Raw genomic sequence first — 27,758 nt, forward strand, 5'->3', positions numbered from 1 at the left:
TTGTAGCTATGATGCTTGCATCGATTGCTGGATTTCACAGATCGATATCCTGACGCTTAGATTACAAAGCCATGGAAAAGCAGTGCTGTGATTCTGTGATAGTCCATAGCTTCTTTTAAAAACACAGTTGTCAACTATGACAAATGGTTCGTGAGTAAGGAACATACTTGGTTTAGGATTCTCTTCTTTCATATGACTAAATGGATAGAACTGGCATGTGAAGAATAATTATCAGAGGCTTTTAAAATTGGCCTAGACTCAAGGCAGATACTCACTGCTGGCAGCTAAATCCCTATGGCAACAGAAATGTGGCCTGTCAGAGAGAATTTATAAGCAAGGCCTCAGTTATACAAAATATGAATCCCCATAGGCCTGTGCTGTCCAGTATGTTGGGCAGCTCTTACGAGCCTGAGAAGAGCCTATCCAGCTTGTGTATATTCCAGGTTTCCTCTCAGTCCTGCCATATTTCTTTTTCCATCCAACTTTGTAGGAGAACCTATTTTTAGAGAGGACATGTAGCGGTGGTAGAGCACAGCCACTTAAGGAATGCTTAGAACCTACACATCCCCAGCTTTGATCCAAGACCGTCTAACTTAGAATCCTCTGCACCAGGAGTCAGAACCTCACTAAGATTGCAGACTGTCCTGGGGAGAATATAATATGCCAATGGTTTTAACAATCACAACCATAGGGGGAGATGTTCTTCTAAGAACTAATAATGGTGAACAAACCTGAGCATGGGCTAAGTACCACACAGTGTAGAAAGAACTCAAGATCATTGGTGATCTCTTCCTTTCCCTGTTCTTCTTCCCTTTCTTTACTTTTATTTTCTTTTCCCTCCTCCTTCTTCCTCTCTCTCTCTCTCTCTCTCTCTTCTTTTGAGACAGGTTTAACTATGTAGCCCAGGCTGACCTTGAACTTGTGGTGCCCCCTGCCTCTCCTGAGTGCAAGCTTACAGGTCAGTAACTGCACTGGTCTCTCTTGCTGTTCTTGAGGCACTCTCTGCTTTTTGTTGGTGGAGACTAACCACCCAGAAAAATATAGCTGCCAAGTAGTTTCAACTCATGGGCATCTCAGTGGATCAGAAACCAGACACTGCAGAACTTAGAGAAGTCACAGAAAGCCAGAATTCTCCATGACAGAAAGGAGAGAACCTCAGGCTAAAAGGTTAGATGAAGCCTGCTTTTTCTTTTTCACACTGATGTTAGGACATGCTTTCAGGAATGTAAGTGGCTATGCTCACACTCTCGTACTTGTGGCCTGAGCTTCTAAGACACTATGAAAGCTCCGTGAACATAATTTATCCCTATAAAGTTTTTTTTTTTTTTTTCGAGGTAGGGTCTCACTCTTGCTCAGGCTGACCTGGAATTCACTATGTAGTCTCAGGGTGGCCTCGAACTCACGTGATCCTGCTACCTCTGCCTCCCAAGTGCTGGTATTAAAGCCATGCGCCACCACACCCAGCTTTATCCCTATAAAGTTTTAATTCTCAGAACAACTTTTGAAGGTAATGCTACTGTTTTCAGCTTAAAAAGTTGGTATTCGGAAAAGGCGACTAGCATCTTGATACAAGTGTGGTACATCTAAAGGTACAACTTGGTCTTGGAAGAACAGGCCGGCAAATTCTGAGGAGCAGACCTTCAGACCACTTGTCCACATTTCTCACAATAAAATCAGCTTTCATTTTGCCTCTTTTGTTCCCTTCAAGGTCACATGACAAGTACAAACTTCTCCACATTGCAATCTGGGCAAAACTCCAGAGGTCTGATCCGCAGCCTGGCAGTCTCCTCTGAGCAGGACATTGCTTTGCCCTTGACTTCTGTGGTTTTTCTCTTGGTAAAGACCTGGAACTTCTCTTGCATTTCACATGGCAAAACATTGACTTTTGGGTTTTAAAACGGCATTTGAATTAATGTATGCTTTGTTTCTTTCAAGCATAGTTTTTTTTTTTTTTAACACATAGTTTGAGATATCTAGACATTCATTTCTGAGAACCACACCTTCATAGCACTTTACTAAAAAGAAACTCATTAACTTGACTTAATGGAAAAGTTAGAGGGATCACATGCTCACTGGAAGTTCAAGTTGTATTTTAACAGAGGATACTGCCCATCATATGCTGGCTGGCTTGAGATCATTTCTGAGGGGATCTGACTGAACATTGACCCCAATTACTGGAATTTTTTTAATGCTTCAGTGCTGCTGTTTTGGGACACCCCCCCCCCAAAAAAAAAAACCCACAGTAACTAAACCCTGCAGAGAAGGCTTTATGAATGTTTCCAGTGAGTCTATAGCTCATTTCTTTTTTTCATGGTCACTGAATTGATTTTCCTTGCTAATTGCACACAGTATTCAATGATAGTGAATTTTCAGAATCAGGTGACAATGAGCTATCTGAGAAGCTTTGGGACTCCAGAGGGAGGTGGAAAGTTTTAGTCTTTTGCAAGGCCCAGGCTTGTTCATGGGGGAGCTCACCATTGCTCTTAGGTTGCTCTGTCAGCTGGTTTACATTTGGCCACTTGTGAGAACATATCACTTGCCACCATTAAGGGTAATGTATAATTGGTTTATTTTTTCTATCTTAGGGTAACTCTAAAATGTCAATGGAATAATTGTTCTTTCACAGGACTTTATGGAATTGATCATACAACTCAGCTATTTTGAAATGAATTAGCCTTCATCCCAAAATGGTGAAAGACAAAAATGGGAGAGTTGTGTCAAATCCAGATCACCGTACATAGATACCAGTTCAAATTGAAATAGAGTCTAGGAGAAAGGTCTCCAGGAGAGACTGGAAATGCAAAATTATATCTGTGGGTGATTCTACTGAAATGCTGGCTGTTGAGGATGTAGAGAGACTTAGGAAATATTCATATATATATATGTACAGTCACTGGGACCAAAAAAATGCTTAATGCTAGGAACAACAAAAATCTTTTCAGGAAAGGAAATAAAATTATACTATGTGAGTTTGATCAACAGTTACTTAGAGCTACATACTTAACCCTAAATTTATTTAGAAGAGTGAAATAAACACTAGAACAGGGAAGATATCTGGAAGTAGTTGCCACTGAAGAGGGGACTGACATCAGTGGGAATGAGAAACAACTGGTTGTTCTTGTTTTACTACGAGGTACTTAGTATTCTCTGGGCTTTTAAAATTCTGTATCTATGTGATTTTGGCAGAATAATTAAATATTTTAAAATAAGCTTACATTTCTAGCTCCATTAGCAAAAGTTAAAACTTGGTGTGCTTTCCCCAGTTTTGTGACCTCATGCCTTTGTCAACAAGTGGATTAGGAAGGTGTCTGTGGATTTGGTGGGGGCAAGGGGGGGTGGCTTAATACATGGTCATGTCTAGAAGGTTCTAGGTCAGAATTTGTTTATAATCCTTTTGGCTCTGGGTCAAACCATGGAGAGATTGTCCTAAACTGCACAGGGTCAGCTAGGTGTGTTCAATTGATGTGTATCCACTTCGTGTTACTGGCTACTGCCCCAAACATAGTTCCCATTTTGAAAAATGTTCCCCTAGGTTATCTGGGTGTGTGCTCATGTTTAAAGCCTACATTTGTCAAGTATCTTGCTAGGTCTGTCCTTTGAATAAATATGCAAATAAGAGGCTGGGGAGTGAGAGCATATATTTAATATATGGGTACCGATTTACTATGAACCTTGTTCATAAGCAGAAATGTTCTGTGTATTTTACTTTATTGTAACTTGTTTATTAATTAAAATAAGAGGTTCAAGGTAGCATGGTAAGTATGGATTTGGAATTATATTTTTTTCACTTTAGTAAGTTCATATCCTTGCATTTGCCAACTCTGCATGCTGAGGCTGGCTGTGTGCAAGCATCAGTACTCTGTCTCAGTGATGCAAGCAGAGCAGGAATGTTCCTGCAACTGTTAACTGATCATTTGAGTTGAGGTATGTGACGTTTTCTTCTTTTACAATTTTAAGTACGAGAAATTGTCTATACTTTGGTTAAGGATTTAAGCTCACATTAAGTGGAAAAATAACATGTGCTTGGGGAGAGAAATGAATGCTAGTTAACCAGCCACTGGTGTACCATGTACTTTAAATATATTATTTAATTAATTTCCATAAAACCCTAGATTATTATTCTTATGTTAAATAAGATATATAGAGAGGATCAGACTTTTCTAAGTACCCCTAGGCAGAAAATAGCAGAACTGTACTTTTTAGGTTGTTTCTACTTAAAGTTGAAACTGTGGGTTTCCACCCCAGGCCTACTATATCAGAGCTTCTAAGAAAAGAATCAGGGAATAGCACGTCTTATTTCCTTTTGAAAATCACTCCCATACATAACTTGTTTGCTCTACTTATTTTGCAAAATGAATGTGTTGTCACATGATTGGTATGTATTATATGATTGACAGCCCCCATGAAGCTCGACATTGCTTTAACATTTGTTACTACTTCTTTTTCTTTTCTTTCTTTCTCTCTCTCTCTCTTTTTTTTTTTTTTTTTTTTTTTTTTTGAGGTAAGGTCTCACTCTAGTCCATCTAGTCCAGGCTGCCCTGGATTTCACTATGTAGTCTCAGAGTGGCCTTGAACTCACACCGATCCTCCTACCTCTGCCTCCACAGTGCTGGGATTAAAAGTGGGTGCCACCACGCCTGGCTTAACACTTGCTACTTCTCATTGCAATAGAACCTGTGATAATGTCTGCATAAAGAGTATGTTAAGCCAGCCAGATGTTGGAGGCATACATCTGCAACCTCAGCACTATGAATACCGAGGCAGGAGGGCTGCCAGGAGTTCAAGGCCAGACTAGGCTATAGTGTAAGACTGTCTCAAAAAAGAAAAAAGAATATATCAGATTAATCCTTGACCTGAGTTAGGTGGCAAAGAACTGGTATCTTCTTCTTAGACTATTTTTATGGAGTTGGAAGTACAAGGGCTGGGAAATGTTCTGTGTGCTCAGCCATGGCCAAACTCACACTGTTCTGTGCCTGTTTCTTAATGATTAATACTAGTTCACTAATATGACTTCCCTTATCCACTCTGATGGATCAGAATGTATGCCAGTGTTTCTTCCCCTCTCCACCCCATCCCAGCTCTTATACATAGTTTATACTTTGAATCGCTTTGAAAAAACAAATGAATATTCTATGAAACCCAAGAAAAGTCAATGTCAATAACTTGATAAATAGACAAATAAAGATAGAACAAAAAGAATACAATACAAAATGAAGAAAGACAGGAGACATATAAGAAGAGTTTTTATGGGCTGGAGAGATGGCTTAGTGGTTAAGCGCTTGCCTGTGAAGCCTAAGGACCCCAGTTCGAGGCTGAATTCCCCAGGACCCACCCTTAGCCAGATGCACAAAGGGGCGCATGCATCTAGAGTTCGTTTTCAGTGGTTGGAAGCCCTGGCATGCCCATTCTCTCTCTCTCTCTCTCTTGCTGTCCCTCTTAAATATATAAAAATAAACAAAAAAAAAATTTTTGAAAAAAGAGTTTGTACTGGCTCCATTTTTCCATTAACTCAGACAAATGGGCCATGCCCTAAATATAGCAGAGCAAAAGTGGTAAGAGCAACAAATGATGGAGGCAGTTTACCCTCTCCCCACTGTGTCCCCTTCCCAAATGGGAACTTGTGAACGTAGCAAGGTGGGAGGCATGCAGGTTGGCACCAAAGGATTTATTTTTATGATGATTATTCAGTGAATTTATAAAAACAGGGTGTGCTATCAGGAGTACAATCTGGGATATTCCTTCTGAGCCTACTGGATGTTGATGGGATACAGTGGTATTTAGACTGAAGCCCTCTGGATTCTGAAGTGATGAATGTCATGGCCTTGGGGACCTTGAGTTCTGGTCCTAGTTAGTTGTGTGACTTCCAGTGGTCACTCCTTTCCACCCTCAATTTTTTTTCTCTATAAAGAAAGCAATAAACCAGATGCTTCTGTGGCCCTTTCAATCATGAGCCAGTGACTGCGTTTGCAAACATACCACAAGGAAAGTCTGATGTTTTTCCTTGTCAGCTTAGGAGATTTTGAGTGAGGCTACAGGTATGTTTGAATTTATTGATTAAAAAATTATATAGATAGATACTTAAAGATAACACGTTAGTATTTTTGGATGATGATATACTTAATTAATATGAGACCAGTAGTGTCCCTAGTCAGATCTGCTTACTTCTGAGATAGCTACCAAATCAGTTGTTCTGCTAATAAATGAAAACACTGGTGCTCTGACTGTACCAGAGAAGGGATGGTGGCAAAGCATTTAAATTCTAATCATCCTGACACAGTATCTTCCCTGCATACTACTGTACCCATGAATTTTGAGTTTTATTGAATCTTCACTGGTATGCAGTGAGTTGCATGCTTTAAAAAAGCGTGTAAGTTTATGTTTTAATCTTTGACATGTGTCTGTTCAGTACAACCCATAAATCCATCACCACAACCTATGGTCATGGATATACGCCAAACTCTCCAAAGCCTTCTGGTCATTACTTCCTTCTTCCCTATTATCATCTGGGAGTTACCAGGCAAACACTGACCTGCTTTTGCCCACTGTAATGAATTTGCATTTCCTAGAATTTTATGAAAATATAATTATACAGGATGTACTTCTGATTTTCTCTTTTTATTTAAAGTGATCAACAAGAGCTTTCAGATTCACTCATGTTATTGCATGCATCAGGTTTATTCCCTTTGAAAAGCTTGCCTCTATTTGTTTTCATTTGCATTGTTTTCCTAAAGAAATCCACATCATCTGCATTTTTATTCTGTTGTGTATCTTAGCATGTTTTCTCTGACTGCTAATAAAATTTTCTCATTATTAATGATCTTGGGAAAGTTGTTTACAATATCCCTTGGTGCAGTACTCTTTATAAAATTTCTTTTTTTATGGAGGAAAGGATATTTATTGAAACCTGTAGACCCAAGGAAGTTCCATAATGGCCAAAGGAGCTGGCCTGCCTTCACAGGTCCAAGCAGAGACAGAGAGCAGCACAAGCCAAAAAACCAAAAGCCACAGCACACTTCAGGAACTCCTGCTAGGCACACTTTGCATATCTTTAGATTGAAATCTGAAACCCACCACCATACCTTAAGATCTACCCAGTGACACTGCCTCCAGCTAGGTGGCTGCAGATGCAAACTACAAACAAATAAAAAACTGAATATATTGGGGGCCATCTATTCAAACCACCACATTCTGCCCCTAGCCCCCAACAGATTTATAACCATCACACATAGTAAATTGTACTCAGTTCAATTTCAAAGGTCCCCACAGTCTTGACAAATTTAAGATACTAAGACCTATAAAAGCAAACAAGTTAAATACTTCAACATATAAAGGCACAGAGTAAACATTTTCAACTGGTATAATGCATAGCAAGGAGAGACTAAAACAATGCAGACTCAACCACCATCAAACAAACATCAAACTTCTGCAGTTCAAGTTCAACACAACCAGAGACTGACAGTCTCCAGATTTTCCAATTCCACCCCGCCAACTGGATAGAGTAGCCAGGGAACACTTCCATCCAAGGCCAACAGTGAGCGCCATGGTAGCCCTTGCATAGACCTGGTATATCCAAAATATCTTCAGGTCTTCATACAAACCACAGCCCATTTCCAAAGGCTCTTTCAGCCTATCAGGGCATCAGGCCCTGTCTCATACGACATCTCAGCACCAGCTCCTGGAACCATGTGCAATTCACAACCACTCTTCACATTTTTCATGCTTCTGAAACCCATACCAGGTATGCAGGACACAGCCATATTCTTAACTAAGGGAAGAAACAAATCATAGTCTTGAAAAGTAGGTTCCTTCTCCAGACAACTCTTTCCAAGACTTTGCATTTCTATAATAGTCTTTCTTCTGGCGTACTTTCAATTGTTTTAAGGTAAAGAAATTGGACCATCTTCCTTAAGATAGCTAAAGTATTGACAATAGAAGCTTTAGTAGCCTAAAATCAATCTCTGTGCCAGTAAATTTAACTTGCTTGAAGTTTTCCAGCTTAAAAATCTTAAATCTCAGGCTGGAGAGATGGCTTAGTGGCTAAGCGCTTGCCTGTGAAGCATAAGGACCCCAGTTCAAGGCTTGGCTCCCTAGGACCCACGTTAGCCAGATGCACAAGGGGGCACATGCGTCTGGAGTTCATTTGCAGTGGTTGGAGGCCCTGGCGCGCCCATTCTCTCCCTCTCTCTCTCTCTCTCTCTCTCTCCCCCTCTTTCTCTCTTTGTCTGTCACTCTCAAACAAATAAATAAAGTACAATATTTTAAAAAAAATCTTAAATCTCTCAGTTCAATATCTCTAGCCAAGCACATCAGTCCATAACAAATATAACCTTGATCAAACTCTCTGGACCTCAGGAGCAGAATGCAGCCAGCCCTTATGCCAGTAGTCCAGTTCCAACAAAGTCCTCTGCAGTCTTTCCTTCCCCTTAGAAAGCTCATAAGCCAAGCCTCGAAGTTCAATATTGTCTGCACTTAGAATTCTCAAACTCTCATCAGAATAGGCCATAAAACTTGCCTTACCACTCCAGAAGGCATCTTCATTTGCAATCACCAAGTCCATGCCCATTTCTCCAAAACAAAGGATCCAAAAGATCAACATCCACATAGTCAGGTTCATCTCAGTCCACTCCTCAGTACAAACTTCATTCTTTGTCTCTGCTTCAGCTCCTGCTGCACGGACTTCTGTTTTGCCTTCTCCCCTCGGCTGACAGGCTCCTTAACTTTGGGTTTTTCTTTACGGGCCGGCGGGTCCATGGCTTGGTGAGGCATCGGAATCCTCCTTGGTGAGCTCCGACTTGGGGTTCACCCCGGCCTCAACTTCTCCTTCCGAGGGACCTCCGGTGCCCAGCCCTAAAATTTCTTATTGTTAGTGACCTTGAATTGTTCATCTTTCCAGATTAGATCTTGCTATGAGGTGTAGGTTAGCCTTGAACTTATGATTCTCATTTCTTACCTTTCTGAATAGTTGGATGATAGGCATTCATGACCAGGTTCAGTTAATAAAAGTCAGCAATTTATTTTCATTGTTTGGGATCAAACCTAGGGCCCCACACATGTTAACACATTCTGTAAATTGAGCTGTATCCTAAGCCTTTGAATTTCATGAAAGTTTAAAGTTGTCTAAATTATAAGTTTTTTCCATTGTTTCATCAATGCTTGTTCTGGGACATATTTTCCTTCATGAACTCTATGCCTGCATTTTTTTTTTCTTTTTTGTTTTTGTCTTGTTGTTCATTCTTCGTTTTGAATAATATGTATGTCTGTGTCTCCAAGTTCACTAACCTTCTACAATATCTAATCTGCTATTAATCCATTAATGATTTTATAAGAAAGAGAGCACATGCGAGAGAGAGAGAGAAAGAATTGGCACATCAGGGACCCCAGCCAGTACAACTGTACTCCAGACATATTCTGTTGCAGTTAGGTTGGCAAAGCTGGCAGAAATCACTCAACCAAGAGCAGCTTGTGGGGGGAAAAGGCTTATTTTTGCCTATAGGCTTGAGGGGAAGCTCCATGATGACAGGGGAAAATGATGACATGAGTAGAGGATGGACACCCTCCCTGGACAACATCAGGTGGACAACAGGAACAGGAGAGTATGCCAAACACTGGCAAGGAGAATCTGTCTATAATACCCATAAGCCCACTCCCAACAATACACTGCCTCCAAGAGGGGTTAATTCCCAAATCTCTATCAGCTGGAAACTTAGCATTCAGAACACCTAAGTTTATGGGGATACCTGAATTAAACCACCACACTCTGCCCCTGGCCCCAATAAACTGATATTTATACATGATATAAAATACAATGCATTCAGTCCAACATTAACAATCCCCAAATTTTTTATCAATCCCCATAGCCAAAATACCACCCCCCCCAAAAAAAATATAATGGTACAAAATAAACACTCACTGCAAAAGATGGTGTTGGGTATAGCAAAGAAATATTCAACCAATATTAAATTTGAACAGTACAAACATCAAACTCTGTAGTTCTAAGTCCAACAACTCTAGTCAGTGACAAGTCTCCAAGTCTGGTAATTCTAACCAGCAACAAGTCTCTGAAGTTCCAATCCCCACCCCCCAGCCCAAGCTAGGTTACTCACAGTCCTGGAAAACTTCATCCAGGGCCAGCAGCCCTCCTTAGCAGCCATCTTGTGGTCCCAGCATCTCCACTGGGTCTGTACTGTAACCCACAGTTCATCCTCACAGTTCTATGAGGTCTCCATGCAGGCATCTAGCAAACCTGCTTCACACTGCCCATGACCGTTTCCAAGACACAAGACCACGTTGCAAATTCAATGACCCTCTCCTGCATTTTTTATACTCCATAGTACCAGGTAGGGTGCCAATTTGTTAACCCAGGGGGTAATAAAGCAAGCAGACTTTGAAGAACAGGACACTCCTTGAGCACTCAGGCCCCTTTAAAAGAGTCTACATTCTTTCTGCTGCCCCAGTGCAGGTCAGCTGGCCTAATCTCAAAGGTTGTAATCTCTCAATTGCAGCTGAATGGGCAGCAATTTTAGTCCAAAGTTTTCATTTCTGTGCCATATCCTTCTGCACATACCAGTCCATTTCTACACATTGCAACCCTGCAGAAGTTCTTGGGATACAGTCATAACAGCAAGCCTCTCATCCAAACTGCTTCTAGCCCAGTGCAGGCAAAGCTCTTTCTCACCCTCATAAGCCAAACCTCACAGTCCAGAGATCTTACTGCATTCAGGTCTTTTAACTCTAACCAGAATAGTCCATCAAGCTGTATTTATGGCACTACAAGGCTTCTCTTAGGCCAAGGTTTCAAATTCTTGCACATTCCTCTTAGAAATCAGCTCCAAAAGGCTAAAGCCACACAGGTGTCTAGCAGCAATCCCACTCCTCTGTTACCAACTTTACTATTGCAGTCAGGTTCACATGGCTGGCAGAAATCACCTCACCAAGAGCAGCTAGTTATTTTGGCTTACAGACTGGAGGGGAAGCTCCATGTTGTCAGAAAAAAAAAAAAAAAACAATGGCATGAGCAGAGATTGGACATCACCCCCTGGCCAACATCAGGTGGACAGCAGGAACAGGAGAGTGTGAAAACTGGCATGGGGAAACTGGTTATAATACCCATAAGCCTGCCCAAGAATACACTCCCTCCAAGAGGCATCAATTCCCAAATCTCTATCAGCTGGAACCTAGCATTCAGAACACTTAAAGTTTATGGGGGACACCTGAGTCAAATCACCATACATACACAGGCATGTAAATTTTGATTGGCTATGAAATATTGTGTACTGTTGGTTGCTGTATACCTACTTTTATGTTCATCAGAATACAAAGAATAGTTTATAACTATTCTAAATATTCTATACCACATTCTATAACACAGGGATTTAGAAAATGTTGATCCCTTTGACTATTGCTTTTTAAAAATATTTTTATTTATTTGCATGTGCATGTGTGAGTGTGCATGTACCAGTGCCCCTCGCTCCTAAAACTGGACACCTAATACTTACACCAGGTACTTTAAAAAAATATTTTTATTGATTACTTATTCGCAAGGAGACAGATAGAGAAAAAGAGAAATTGAAAATGAGAATGAGTTGGTACATAGAGCCTCCTGCCCCTTCAAATGAACTCTAGACACATGCACTACCTTGGGCATCTGGCTTTACATGAGTACTGAAGAACTGAACCTCAGGTCAGCAGGCTTTGCAAGCACATACCTTTAACCACTGAACAATCTCCCTAGCCCAATGGCTTTTGATTTAAAGATTAATTAGATAAGACCTACCAGGAATGCCCTGCCCATAGCATATCTATGAGTTCCAGGACAGCTATGAGTGGGTCCCAACAGAAAATCTTAAAATTACTTCAAGTATTATGAGATTTTATTTCTGTGATTTTTTTTAATAACTCAACTGTGTGATTCTCCAGCATCAACTTTGTAGATGATAGCATACTGTCACAATGTCAAAAGGTGGGACACACCTGAAATCAATATTTTTCTCTAGGTCTAATTCTCCACCACCCAGGCAAGACTCTTGAATTGTGCAATTTTCCTATCTAGCAGAAAACTGCACAATCTTTCTAGCACTGTGTGGAATCTGAGTATTCTTGCTTCTGAAGTTGTTTTGTGAGTATTTCTCTACCTGCCTGAGGTCATTTCTGCTCATGCATTACTGAGCTCAATGCTTGAAAAGGATCCTCTGTTGACCTCCAGAGCATTCTTTCAAAGCACCTCTCCTCTCCAACCTTTGCCCAGATCCTCAGCTCAAGGAGCTCCCTGGCTCTGCCTGTGTTTCTCTTTGCTGGATGCCATTCTGGAAAGGCTGGAGGCAAGGAGTTTCAGCAATCTTAGGGCTCACTTACTTCTTTGCTACTTTTGGGGGGTCCTAGTTTATAAGATGACCTGTATCCTTGTGTTCTTTGATACTTTAGTTGCTGCCTGCAAAGGGGTAAATTCAATTCCTAGCTGCTCCTCTTAGAACCAGAAGTCTCCAAATTATTAAAAGAGTAATCCAACAACAATTAAGCAGAGAGTAAGAGCGCAGAAATCACTGGGAGAAAAGCATCACAGAATTTGGGGGCCAGAAATCACCCTAATGATTCTGAACGAGGAAATGTTTGAGTGTACAAATGAAAAATGTTATTAGAGTACAGGCTTTTAAAATCTATCTTTCAGAAAGATTCAAAAATAGCCTCAGGAAATTTATTATTTATAAGCATGCCTTGTAAATTTCTTCACAGTATCATTACTTTTACATATTCCCTATGCAAAATATAAGAGCAAAACTAAACTACCATTCCAGTCCTAAAGCCCTATGCAGTTTTTGAACATGTGATGATTTTCAGGCACCCTAATTTGTTTGTGCTTACTTACTATGCTTTGGGTAACTTGTATCTGAGAACTGTGGGCAGCAGTAAGGCTTTGGCTGCCTTCCCATGAGACCTAAGCCAGATCTTCTGTGGATGAAGCAAGTGGTCATTTCTGTTGGTGAACTTTAAATAGAACAATCATTTTGATTGCTCTGCTAATGCTTGAGTCAGTGAGACTGAGAAAGCAACTCTTCCTGTCACACAGAATTCAACGAATATCACAATTCCATAATATATCGAAGTTTTACATAGTATTAACCAAACCCTTTGCCATAGTTTATGAATATTAAATGGAAAGACTGAATAGATTTCTGAAACACAATGTTAGCGGAAAATTAAATCATGAATTTCATAATTGCTTCTCAGTTTATGTTCTTTACCTTCCCTCTTTCTGAAATCTTTTTTAACCTTTTTAAAAACAATTCATTGCATCACAATGTCTTTTGGAAAAGGATAGACAGTAACACATTTACTGCATGTAAACGGCAATCTATCTGACTTCTGCAGATGGCTGACCTGTTTTGAGGGCAGACACTTCACATCCGTATCAAGCAGAGAATCAATCATAGCCTGGTATGGTGCTAATGCTGGAAGAAGACCTCAGAGATCTAGCCCAGAGGTGATAAGCATCAGGCATGAGGAGTCTCATTCTTATGGCACGTGCTTATGGGCAATTTATCTCACAACATTCCCCCATTGCAAAAGATTCATCTCAGCTGCCACAGAGCTGGACTCCAAGCAGCTGGTCATCACTCAAAGTTGGGGGAGAAAGCAAATCCTGAGCTGGGGATATGGCTCAGCTGGTAAAGAATTTGCTGAGCAAGCATGAGGAATGGTGTTCAGATACTCAGCACTGATGTCAATGCCAGGCACAACACATCTGTAATCCCAGTGCTTGAAAGGTAGAGATAGGAGAATCCCTGGGCAGACTAGCTGAATGGACGAGCTCCATATTCAATGAGAGATCCTGTCTCAAAAAATGATAAGGCAGAGAGAGATTAAGGACAATACCTAACATTGACCTCTGGCCTGCACATATATAAACAGGCTAACCTGAACATACATGTGATCATAATACATATGAGCACACATATACACATGCATGCATACCACACATATACATGCAAAAACAAAAAGTCCTAATTGGGCATAGGAATACATGTATATAATCCCAGCTATTCAGCAGATGAGGCAGGAGAATCTCAAATTTGAGGCCTGCCTAGATAACTCAGCATGATCTTGTCTCTGAAAGTAGGGTGGTGGGGGACTGACCGTGTGGTAGAGTGCTTGGTGAGTATGCATAAGGCCCAGGGTTTAGTCTCTAGTACTGAAAAAAGAAAACACAAAAACCTTCATTGGTCATTGAGGACATTTTTTGGTCCCTCATAGGTCATTGAGGACATATGTATGCTCTTAATTTCAGAAATATGGGAACTGAGACCTCTCATCATCACCAGTCCTAGGACTGAGACCAGGTCTTTACCTCTGAGCACAGCCATTCCAGAATGTTCCGATAGTCCTAGAAGTCCAAATAATTTTTGTATGATACAAGGTGATAGAACCTGAAAAATGGTACCTGTCTTTTATCCTGTTCTTGTCAAACAGAGCTCAAGTACTACAATGGAAGCTTATTTTTAAAAATTGTATTTAATTTTATGTTTATTATAACAGGTGATACTCTTTTATTCCCTTGCCTCTGCTGTTGTTTCCCTGAGGCCCTCCTCTGTGGGGTTATGGTGTTCACTATAGGGTCATAAAGGCCTCACTCAGTCCCTGTGTGGTAGCTGGAGACCATGCCTCAGGGTATTCCTACCCACTATGTGGCTTTTACAATTTTTCTGACCCTCTTCTGCAATGTTCTCTGAGCCATGGCAGGCCTGTTGGCAGTCTGATTTACTGTTGAGTTCTCTGTAGGCTTTGGATTTCTGCTTTGGTGGGTTTTGATGGATTTCTATGTCTGTCACCACTGCCCTGGATCTGGTTGTCAGGCTAGCAGTAAGACCAGTGTTCATGTCACCACTTCGTGGGCCTAGCAGATGTGGTAGAGGTGGCATGTCTGGTAGACAGCCAACTATCTTTTTGTCTTATCAATGGATCTTGAATCTCCTCTATTTTCTCTGTCTTCTGTAAAACAAAACAGATTTTCTGTCTGTTGCAGTCTGGTTCACATTGCTGGTAGAAATCATCCAACCAAGAGCAGCTTCTGGGAAAAAGAGGTTTATTTTGGCTTACAAGCTCAAGGGGAAGTTCCACGATGGCAGGGGAAAATGATGGCATGAGCAGAGGTTGGACATCATCCCCTGACCAACACAAGGTGGACAATAGCAACAGAAGAGTGTGCCAAACACTGGCAAGGGGAAACTGGCTATAATACCCATAAACCCACCCCCAACAATACACTCCCTCCAGGAGGCATTAATTCCCAAATCCCCATCAGCTGGGAACTTAGCATTCACAACACCTGTGTTTATGGGGGACACCTGAATCAAACCACCACATTCCGCCCTTAGCCCCATAAACTGATAATCATACATGATGTAAAATGCAATGCATTCATCACTTTAAAAGACCCCATAGTTTTTATCAATTCTAATGATGTTCATACATCCCCATAGTCCAAGATCTTTGAGCCATAATACCAAAAACTAACCTCAAAAAACCCAGAATGGCACAGAATAAATACTCACACTGCAAAAGATGGCATTGGGCATAGCAAAGAAAAATTCAACCAATACAAAATTTAAAACAACCAGGGCAAACATCAAACTCTGTAGCTTCAAGTCCAACAACTCTATCCAGTGACAAATCTCCAAGTCTGATAATTCTAACCAGCAATAAGTCTCTGGCATTCCAAATCTGCCTCTCCAGCTAGGATACTCACAGTCCTGGAAAACTTCATCAGAGCTGGCAGCTCTCCTTGGCAGCCATCTTGTGGCCCTGGTATCTCCATTGGTTCTCCACTGCAATCCACGGTTCATCCTCATAGGGTCTCCATGCAGGCAACCAGCAAACCTGCTTCACACTGCCCATGGTCATTTCCAAAACACAAAACCGTGTCGCAAACTCAATGACCCTCTTTCCAGCATTTCGTATATTCCACGATACCAGGTAGGGTGCCAATTTGTTAATCCAGGGGGGAATAAAGCCGACTTTGAAGAACAGGACACTCCTTGAGCACTCAGGCCCCTTCAAAAGAGTTGACATTCTTCCTGTTGCCCCAGCACAGGTCAGCTAGCTCAGTATCAAAAGTTGGATCTCTCAGTTGCAGCTCAACAGGCAACAGTTCACCCAAAGATTTTTCTTTTCTGTGCCATATCCCTCTGCTCACCCCAGTTCATTTCTATGCAAAGCTGCCCTGAACAACTTCTTAGGACACGGGCATAACAGCAAACTTCTCACACAAACTGCTAGCCTAGTCCAAGCAAAGCTCTTTCTCACCCTCATAAGCCAAACCTCACAATCCATAGTTCTTACTGCATTCAAGTCTTGGAGCTCAGACCAGAATAGTCCATCAAGCTGTGCTTACAGCACTGCAAGGCATCTCTTAGGCCAAGATTTCAAATCTTCCCACATTCCTCTTGAAAATCAGCTTCAAAAGGCCAAAGCCACACAGTCAGGTGTCTAGCAGCAATCCCACTCCTCAGTACCACTTTACTGTTGCAGTACGGTTCGCATTGCTGGAAATGATAGTACTGGAGAGCCCTATGGGAGCTGCTGGAAGACAACAGTCAACAACAACATGACCAAGTAGGGGACCCTGCAAACTACGAAATCAACCAGATAGACAAGAAGTACATACTTGTGCAATAGTGGCACACAACCTTTGCAAGTAATCAACTCTTCTCTGATTGGATGTGAGTTCTGCTTGGTGGGAGAAAACTCATATCTGGTACTGGAAACCAAGTCAGAATTCCATGGCCAGGAAACTCATACATCAAAGAGAAGCAGTGGACATGTCTGTCTGGTTGATTTCATAGTCTGCAGGGTCCCCTGCTTGTTCATGCTGTTGTTGACTGTTGTCTTCCAGCAGCTCCCATAGGGCTCTCCAGTACTATTGTTTCTATTGTGGTTCCAGCATGGTATTCCAATGTCCTGTGACTGCATGCTGTGTACATTGAAAGTTTTGCCAAATGCAGAAGAATGGTGAAACTTAGTTAGAAAAAATATCTTTTTAAAAAACCAGAGAGAAGGCACCATAAGCTGTGTTTATGACTTTCTAAGTTTCCTCATCTAGTTTTTCACCGAAGCAGAAAGGAAGAACTTGCTTAACAGTAGCCTAGAGTCACAGGAAGTCTCCAACACTGGAAACTGTTCTTGGCACTATAGTTCCTTTCATAGAGGCAGCCCATCAGGGCCTACTGAGTTCTACACTGACAATCCCATCCCTGCGAGAATGACCATTGCCAAGAGTGTAAACAAATCTCAACATCATTGTTGCCTAGGGAAGTTTGTGAAAGAGGAAACTGAAAAGAGAGGGTACAAAAAAGGTCTGGGCCAGCACAAGTATTAAAAATACAACACTGGGCTAGAGGGATGGCTTTGCAGTTAAGATGTTTGCCTACAAAGCCAAAGGACCCAAGTTCAATTCCCCAGGACCCATGTTAGCCAGATGCACAAGGGAGTGCACGCATCTGGAGTTCATTTGTAGTGGCTGGAGGCCCTGGCATGCCCATTCCCTCTCTCTCTCTCTCTCTCTCTCTCTCTCTCTCTCTCTCTCTCTCTTTTTCCTCTTTCTCTGTCAAATAAATAAATAAAAATAAAATGTTAAAAAATACAACACTGAAGGTCAGTGAGAATTAAATGGATTGCACAAGGTTTTCAGGTGAAATGGAATTTTGAACTCCAAATAATGCCTTGACCTGATTCATGTTACTTTTCATTCAATTGTAGCCATTCCTTAAAAAATTTATCTATTACCACACATCACTGATTAAATTCAAAATAACAGTCTCCAGGCATGCTGGTGTGCACCTTTAATCCCAGCACTTGGGAGGCACAGGTAGGAGGATCACCAAGCGTTCGAGGCCACCCTGAGACTGCATAGTGAATTCCAGGTCAGCCTGGGCTAGAGCAAGACTCTACTTCAAAACACCAAAAAATAAAAAATAAAAAAAACTTCCTGGTGAACATTTACCAGGTGCTGGGCTATGTGCTTACTGCTTGGCACATGAATTACTTTACATAGCTTTCATAGAAAATGCACAGTGTATACCCTTCTTCCACCATTGCATTTATGTTTAATTTGAAATGATTTGACAGTGATCCAGTACAGCGTATGCTTTTTTAGTATGTCTGCCTTATAGATAAGAGACAAGTGAAGAAATTTGTCTACAGACTCCTGGCTAGAAAGTGTCAGAGCAGAGGTTTGAATCACGACCTGTCTTCAAGGCAAACTTTCAACCACTAGACTAACCCACTTGTACTCTTCCGTCGCCTTCCTTTCTTACATAGAACAGTATAGTACTTGCATGTGACTTACATTGAAGTCATCTCTACATTACATATGATTTTTAAATTACATTAATGTTCTGCAAATAGTTGTTATACTGTATTGTTCAGGGAATGGTGATAAGAATAATGACAGATGCAGTACAGGTGCTTCTTTTTCTCCATATTTTTAAAATATTTTATTTAATTGCAAGCATAGAGAGAGGCAGGGGAGGGAGATAATGAATACACCAGGGCCTCTTGCCATTAAAAATGAACTCCACTGGCTTTATGTGGGTACTGTGGAATCAAACCCAGGCCATCAGGTTTTGCAAGCAAAGGCCTCTAGCCACTGAGCATCTCGACAGCCTTTTCTCTATATTTTTGATTCATGAAGGCAAAACCTATTGGTATGGATGGTCAACTGTGTGTGTGGGGGGGGTGTTTATAAGTACTATTTCCAAATATAAAAGAATAAAGGTGATTTTAAAAGTGACAAAATGTATGTGCCAAATGTCTGGGCCAGTGAATGGTCACTTGGTCTCTGGAAGAATTAGAGACAAGTATGGGAATTAGCAAAAGAATCTGCCTGCTCATTTTATCTAAGGGAAATAAGACTCAAAATTCATTTGCATAATGCTTAGACAACTGTAGTAATTCCTTTCGGATCCCAAATCTCCCATCCCAGATCCTTGATCCTAAACACCTGCCATCATATCATACTGTAGAGAAAGACCCAATGGGACCAAAAGAATCCAACCAATCCTTGTGGGGAGGGTGAACATATTGATGTGTTTGCTAACTCAGAGCATGCCAAACATTGAGTTACTCTGCCATTTTCAACAGATGACTGGAAAGCATGACCAGTATTTGATAAGTAAACCACTTAAGAGACATTTATCTGAATATCTCCTCAATTCTGGAAATGGCAAAAATTTAGAGATTCAAAGGTAAAAGTATATGATCGTTGCACTGAAGGAGTTGAGAGCTTCTAGAAGTGACAGACCACATGTGCCCTAAGTAATTCTAATGCACAGAGCCATCGCTGCCATGGGAAACATGCAGCCTCTGGGCTGCGGAGGTGGCTCTGCGGGTAAGAGCACTGGCCATACAAGCTTGAGGACCTGAGCTTGATTCCCAGCACCCACGTGAAAAACCAGACTGCTGATAGCTATGCACACTTTTTACCTCCACAGTGATAGAGGAAGAGAGATGGGGGGGTCTCTGAGATTTGCTGATTGGCCAGGCTAGTTGAAAATGGTGACACCCAGGTTTGGTGAAAGACTTTGTCTCAAAGAAAGAAGAGCAATGGAGGAGAAAACCTGACACCCTCCTCTGACTTCTGCACATGTACATATAGGGCATGAGCATCTATATGAACACATGAGTATACACACACACACACACACACACACACACACACACACCACTGATAAAAAGCTAGCCATAGACTCATATTCACTTTTTCTGACTTCTACCACCTGTCATTGTTTTTGAATTATTAAACATTCATATAATAAAATATTTCAAACAGGAAAAATACATGAAATATCCATGATAGAAAAGCACACCCACAACTCATAATCCACAAATACTAGTATTTTGCCATATTCACAACACTTTAAAAACAAATGAAACAAACTACACAGTTAAATGCCTTATCCTGTTTCCCTCCTACCCAAAGGCAGACACTCCTATGAGATTGTTTCTGAAATTAAAATTATTTGCCATTTTATATTACTTTTTTCATTACTGTGACCAAATATTTAACAGAAACAATGTAATGGAGGAAAGACTTATTTGGAATGGTGGTTTGAGGGCTAAGGTCTACCACACAGGAAGGCATGACCCAGCAGCAGCTCATGTGTTTGGGTTCAGGAGCATGAGGCAGTTTGTTCACATGTGGGCATATCAGGAGGTGGAGAAAGTTGAAAGATGTGCTTAGCTGGCTTTCTCCTTTCCCCATGTCTATTCAGTCCAAGACCCCAGACCATGGATGCTACAGCTTGTATCCAGGGCTGCTCTTCCCCTGCTGGTTACCTTTCTGTAAATGCCTCACAGACATTAATACTTCACTAATGCCTTAGGCATTTCTTGATCCACTTAAGTTTACAATCAATATTAACCATCACAACACCCACATATTTTCCATAAATTGTGTACATTATGAGTTTAAATTTGCCTTAAAATTATATTTTAGCTGGGCACAGTGGCAGATGTCTATAGCTCCAGATACTAGGAAGGCTGAGGCAGGAGGATTGCTTGAGTCCAGGGGGTTCTGGACAGTTCTGTGCTGTGATGATTAGGTGTTTATATTAAGTTCCGCACCAATATGTTGACCTCCTTTGAGCAGGGAACCACTGGGCTTCCTAAGGAGGGGTGGAGCAACCCAGGTCACAAATGGAGCAAATCAAACCTTGTATTTACACAAGGCATGGTGGCTCATGCTGTCATCCTAGCACTCAGAAGGTTGAGGCAGGAAAATGAAGAATTCTAGCCCAAATTAGGCTACAAAGGGAGACCCTGTCTCAGATAGTATCTTACAGTAAACAAACTTATTTGTAAGGTCTGAAGGGACTGCTTAGTGGTTAAGGCATTTGTCTGCAAAGCCAAAGGACCCAGGTTCAATTCCCCAGGACCCATGTTAGTCAGATGCACAAGGGGGCACATGCATATGGAGATTGTTTGCAGTGGCTAGAGGCCCTGGTGTGCCCATTCTCTCTCTCTCCCTCTTTCTCTGTTGAATAAGTAAATAAATAATAAAATTTTTTTATTGAGGAAATGTAACAACTGTTTAATTCATGGTAACTACTTTGCACTACTATTCATATGCATTTAACACAATTGTGTTAAATATGTGTGTTTGCACATATCCGGTTAATGGATACAAAGTTGTTTCCAAATCTTTGTTATTACAAACGAGGTGGCAAGGATCACCTTTAAACATGCCATGGTCAAATTCTCCAGACATATGCTGCTGCTTTCTTCTCACATCACATCATGCATATGCTTTCTTCACACACTCCAGTCTTCCTTCTCCTCATGGATGAGAAATGTTATGTCATTATTTATATTTCACTAATATGGGTTTGATCATCTTCTCTTAAAGCTTTATGTCATTTGTTTTTTTCTTCTGCAAATTTTCAATTCATACCTTTTACCAGTTACCTGTTTCCTTTCTGTTACTAGTTTGTGAAAGCTGTTTATATGTTTATATATTCTTTGTGGACACTAATCTCCAACTTTGAACATTATCTGTCAACGTATAAGATATATAATCAAGTTTATCATTCTCTCTATTATGGTTTTTTACCTGTGCATATTGCAAAGTAATTTTCATGTCTTGTTATAAGGATAATATACTATATTTTATTAATAATTTTATTAACTTTTCCACTTAAGTATTTATGCCTTATGGAAGATTTTTCCATGTGACATATCATTCCTTCCCACACAGTATAATGTCACCTGTCATATACTACGTTTTACTTCCACACCTTCTCTACTTCATGCGTCTCCTAATTTATTCAAATGTCAGCACTACACTATCTTAAATATTATAGTTTTATAACAAATCTTGATATCTGGCAGGGAAAGTCATTCATCAGAGGTTAGGTCCCTAGGGCAAGAAAGCCCTGAGCTGTGAATTAGCATGTAGAAGGTATATTTTTGGATTTTTCATGGAATCAAAATCTATGGAAGGGAAAGAAAAGAGGGTGGATTGGGTAAAAGGAGAAACTGAGGTGGGATATAATCCCCGCAAAGTCCTCAGCCAATCTCATAGCTAGCTCTGCAATTGGGACAGCTTTCTAAAAGTAGTCCCAAGCAAGAGAAGCAAGCAGCCCTGGAAAGACAGCACAGCTTGGGTCAGATGGTGCTTTTCAGATGATATGGAAAGACAACCAGAAGGCACGCTGGAAACGCCACCTGTGGGAGAAGGATGTCCTTATATCTAAAGAGGGTCCATGTGGTACATCACATCCTAGTTTTTTTCATCTATTTCAGAATTATTTCAACTATTCATGGCCCCATTGACCATATGATTTTTACAATCATCTATAGTCGTTACCTTCTCATTGCTGGTATAAAGTACCCTACCAAAAGCAGATGGAAGTGTTTTATTTTTGCTTACAGTCTTGAGGGGAAGCTCCATGATGGCAAGGAAGTGATGACAGAGCAGAGGATAGACATCACCTTCTTGACAACACCAGGTGGCCAATAGTAGCAAGAGAGTGAGCTGAATTCTCTCAAGGGATAGCTGGTCCTATGCCAGTCCCCAGAAACAGACCTCCTCAAGCAAGGCTTTACCTCTCAAACTGCTATCAGCTGGGAACCAAGCATTCAAAATACATGTGTTTACAGGGGCATCTGAATCAAACCTCCTCACCTTCTTTTAAAATTCCACAGAAACAAAACATGATTAGAACTTAATTCAATGCCCAAGTTTTAAGAACATGACATTTTCAATACTGAGTTTTCCCATTCATTGAGCATGGTCTTGTCTTCTTTAATGTCCTGAAATAATATCTTGTACCTTTTATAATTTTCTTTACCCCATCTTTCTAAGACATCCAATAAGCATTTCAACTCAGAATGGTTCAATCTATATAAGGTGTGAAAATGCATAAAAAATGAGCCAACTGAGGTGAGGCCCACTCTACTTAGTTGGCCAAGACAAACTCCTAAAATATTTACCATTTAAATGCCCCTATTTTAAGGATTAAATATCTCCACGAGTTTTAACACATGCTGACATTCATGTAGCTGTCATCACAACCAGTTTAAAAAGAATAACCCCCACAATTCCCCTGTACTGAATCTTGTAATCATATATATATATATCCTTTCCTATAGCCACTACATGCCACCAAAGCCACTGACCTGTTTTCAGTCATGGCAATTCTTGTACAAATTGTCATATAAATTGATGGCTCTGTATCTAACCTTTTTAGACTGACTTATTTAACTTACAAATACTTTTGGAATCAATTATTTTGACACATTCATTCTGGAAATAAGAGAGGATATTCTTTGAGAGGAGGTAGGATAGCCTTTGAGCAGCAGTTAGATAAAAGCTTGGCACTTCAGGCACACACAGATTTCAGTTCCTCTTCTGTGGCTGAGTCATGGTAGGACCTCAGAAAAACCATTCAGAAGTGTGTTTCTCTGTCAAGTGAAGATCAACTGCCTCTTGGGTTTTAGCTGAGGAAGACTGTTAAGTCCCTCCCCCAACACACTGAGCTTGGTCCTCAGTCCACTATCAGACATCTAAGCCAGAAAGGAGGAAAATTGCTATCTTCACATGTCACAAAACCTTCATAGTTAATTCTTCTTGTCTGGAGTCCACAAGGTCAAAAGAACATGTAATACCTTTTGCCACCATGATTAATGAAGCAATGATTTATAGTCATCTTACTTACAGTGCAAACACCCATCAGAGCAGAGATGGTGTCCCACTACCCTTCACATATGTGTGTCAAATGGGAAAGTGAATAAATAACTCTCTAAGGAAACATCCCAAATGTGACACAAGTGTGGAACTTATGTGGGGGCTTGGTTGTGCCCAGTACTCTCAGACACCTGGTAGTCACCAACCACTTCCCTCTGTCCTGTCCTGGCTCAGACACCTGGGAGTCACCAACCACTTCCCTCTGTCCTGTTCTGGTTCAGGTAACAACTACCTTGTGCTACGTGCTGGTGATCATTATCATTAGAGAAGAGATTTTGTCCTAATTTTTGTTTTGTGAGGTACTCCAGGCCAGGCTGACCTAGAACTCACTATGTAGTCTCAGGGTGGCCTCGAACTCACAGTGATCCTCCTACCTCTGCCTCCCGAGTGCTGGGATTTAAAGGTATGCACCAACATGCCTAGTTTGTTCTAACTTTTTTTTTTAATTTTTTATTTATTTATTTGAGAGCGACAGACACAGAGAGAAAGACAGATAGAGGGAGAGAGAGAGAATGGGCACGCCAGGGCTTCCAGCCTCTGCAAACGAACTCCAGACACGTGCGCCCCCTTGTGCATCTGACTAACGTGGGACCTGGGGAACCGAGCCTCGAACCGGGGTTCTTAGGCTTCACAGGCAAGCGCTTAACTGCTAAGCCATCTCTCCAGCCCTGTTCTAACTTTTAATGGCATGGAAAATTCACATTTTTTTTCGCATTCACTTCTTTGTATTAAAATTTATTACTGCCCTACAGTTGTTGCTTTTGACATATAGGAAACAAAAGACTTTATTTACATGGGCCAAATAAGTCAAGATCTGCATTAGAATAAATTCGTAGAATTGAATCAACAACCTAGTCCCCAAATGGTTGGTCTGTATTAAATAGCATTCCTCTAATGTGCTGTGGGCAGAGGTCTTTGTTCTAATGTGTGCTTCAGAGTGCACAGTAGCAATCCTTCCATCCATAAACCTTTGTATTTTCATGCTACTGGAACTATGCAGGATTCTGAATGGTACTGCTAAGCTCCCTCTGAATGTAGTGGGGCTCTGGTACAGGTGGAAAATTTGGCTCATGATCAGAGCCAGAGATAGATTAATGTTATTGCTATAGTAGCCACTGACTGGGAAGTCTCCCATAGTAACTTAATGCCAGTCCCAGATCAAAGCAGAAGCCCCACTCAGCTGTGTCTCGATCTTGAGGACATTTTCTCCAATCCCTTTGGCAGGTGGCTCAGTGTCCCCTCTGCTAGTCAACATCCTTTTACCTTTGCAGTAAGCTCTGGTAACTCTCCCAGCTCTCCAGACCAAACCATCTAACTCATAGCTCCTAAGTTTAGAGATCAAAACTACTAAAAATTTCTCTAGTTCCTGAACTTCAAACTCAGTACAAGAGGACATGTCATGGTTGCTAAGATGGAAAAAAATGACTAAGAAAGGCAAAATAGCAAAGGGATCCATCTGATCATTGAAAGAAAAGCACAAGTGAAGGAGAGCTGAGCAGACATTCCACACAACAGGGTAAAAGCAGGACAGGAATGAAGAGTTACAATTCAGGGGGTCAGCAGGGCAGGCATTAGGAATCTTGGAAGCCACAAGTTATCTCACAACAATGGAAGGGTTTTCTTCAGAACTATAACATGAAGGCCGGGCGTGGTGGCACGCGCCTTTAATCCCAGCACTCGGAAGGCAGAGGTAGGAGGATCACTGAGAGTTCGAGGCCACCCTGAGACTACATAGTGAATTCCAGGTCAGCCTGAGCCAGAGTGAGACCCTACCTTGAAAAGCCAAAAAAAAAAAGAAAAAAGAAAAGAAAAAAAAAAGAACTATAACATGATAAAATTATGCCACTATGGGAACCAGAATGGGAACATTTTTCCTGATTAGGAAAGGGTGAAAGGCATGTCCCATTTTTCGCTCTCTTTGCCTCTACCCTTCTTTTTTCAATCATGATGTAAAGTGTGACTTCACAAATGAAAAGGCAAAGTGTTTTTCTTCTGTTTAAATTTCGTTCCATGCTACAAATCTCTGACTTGGTCCAGCTACTTAGGCTGCTTTCTATTAAGTAGACCCACAAAAGGATGGGGTAACATTTCTTGAATCTTGCTGTTGGTATGCAGTTGGCTGAGGCAGTCCCTATGGTTACACTCTCTGTTAGCTAGAGCACTTCCTTCAACAAGAAAAGGGACAGAGAACAGAATGGGAGATGTGGTGGGAAAATGGCCAGTAAGGAGTCTTGATGGGAAAAGTAATGGGGTATAGCACGAAGGGTAAAAGAATGACTTGTGAGACAGAGGCAAACCTGAGCAGAGGACTAATAATGTGCTGAGGACTCTGGGATTAAAGGAAGGATAAAGAGAATGCATCTAAAAAAGAACACAGGAGTAGGATAAAGATAATACCAAAAAACTTTTAGTTCCTAAATTTTATGCGAAGAAAGGCATTTAGTTTTTTGTTTTTTTTTTTATTTTTTTAAATTTTTATTTATTTATTTGAGAGCGACAGACACAGAGAGAAAGACAGATAGAGGGAGAGAGAGAGAATGGGCACGCCAGGGCTTCCAGCCTCTGCAGATGAACTCCAGATGCGTGCGCCCCCTTGTGCATCTGGCTAACGTGGGACCTGGGGAACCGAGCCTCGAACCGGGGTCCTTAGGCTTCACAGGCAAGCACTTAACCGCTAAGCCATCTCTCCAGCCCTAGTTTTTTGTTTTTTAATGAGAGACAGAGAACTGGCATGTCAGGGCCTCCAGCCTCTGCAATTGAACTCCAGATGTGTGTGTCATCTTGTGCACATGTGCAACCTTGTGTGCTTGCATCACCTTGTGTGTCTGGCTCATGTGGTATCTGGAGAGTTGAACACGGGTCCTCAGGCTTCACATGCCTTAACCTCTAAGCCATCTCTCCAGACCACCTTTAGTTTTTGAATGTAGGACATTTGGGGGGCCAATTTTATTACAACAAATAGTTATTTACTAGAATTTGGATCTTCAATCTATGATGATATAGATTATCCCTATCCTCAGCCCTGGAGAAATGTTTCTTTAGTTTATGAAATCATGAGACCTTATGCTATCAGAAGCTGATGTGAGTTGGGGAACCTCTCCTGGGGGAAGAGACATAAACAACTTAGTACATGTATAATTTTAGTGGTTTATGGACATGGCATAGTCAATTCTTGTTCTGAACTTCCAGTATTTTATACCAAGGAGATTTAATTTAAATCTTTTGCCTTCATTTAACTGATAGGCCATCTACAAACATCATTAATTTTTTAGAAAAGAACTGTGACATTCTCAAATCATAGGCACTGAGAAGGACAGAAAGTTTCTATTTTACCAAAAACTCAAAGAAATTACTAAAACTTTCAGTCTGCTTATGTCCCAATACAAATTAAATATAACATTAACAAGGCTGTCAGGTTGAGTTGACAACCTCTGCTTATGTGTTTTCTCTAAGGGCCTGATTATGTAAGGGAAAGTAAAAAATGTGCATTTCAGTTGAATGACTTTATGTAAATTGCTTGTGTGGTCAGAGAGAACATGGCATAGAGGATAAAAGCCGGAGGAAACAGAGCTGAGAAAGATGGCCAGAGAGAGACTGGGAACTGGAGATTTAGACCTGTCGAGTACATGGTGAATAATAATAATCACAGGAAGTACAGCTGAGTGAAACTAGGAAATAGTCAAACACATAATAGATTTAAGGACTCTGTACGGTATAACTTTTAAGACTCAAAAGTGAAAATTAAAGAAGCAAAAATTGTTAGACATAGAAATAGCACCTTGTTAAAAATACTGTGAGAATTTGAAGTTATCTTATGGCTCAGTGAATAATATTGTTATCAGTGTTAATTTCTCCATTTTCATGAATAAATCCTGACTGTGGAAGATGTTGTTGGAAAATGTTGGGTGAAGGGAATAAAGAAAATCTGTACTAGCTTTGCAACTCTTCTACAAATATAAAATTATTTCAAAGTAAAAGATTTAATTATTGTTTTACAAAAAGAATCAAGAACACGAGAACTAAA

The 27,758-nt window shown here is 40.8% G+C and overlaps 1 protein-coding gene across 1 annotated transcript in view; it reads left to right on the forward strand.

Moving 5' to 3' along the window:
* The first annotated feature begins 2,404 nt into the window (after positions 1-2,404).
* The window catches only part of Phyhipl (phytanoyl-CoA 2-hydroxylase interacting protein like), a 99,456-nt gene continuing 74,102 nt past the window's right edge, over positions 2,405-27,758 (forward strand). Inside the window, exon 1 of the mRNA XM_045137217.1 lies at positions 2,405-2,551. The gene's annotated coding sequence lies outside the window, so the exon portion shown is untranslated. The remainder of the gene's footprint in view (positions 2,552-27,758) is intronic.

Source organism: Jaculus jaculus, chromosome 18, assembly GCF_020740685.1.
Source record: "Jaculus jaculus isolate mJacJac1 chromosome 18, mJacJac1.mat.Y.cur, whole genome shotgun sequence".
NCBI classification, from domain to species: domain Eukaryota; kingdom Metazoa; phylum Chordata; class Mammalia; order Rodentia; family Dipodidae; genus Jaculus; species Jaculus jaculus.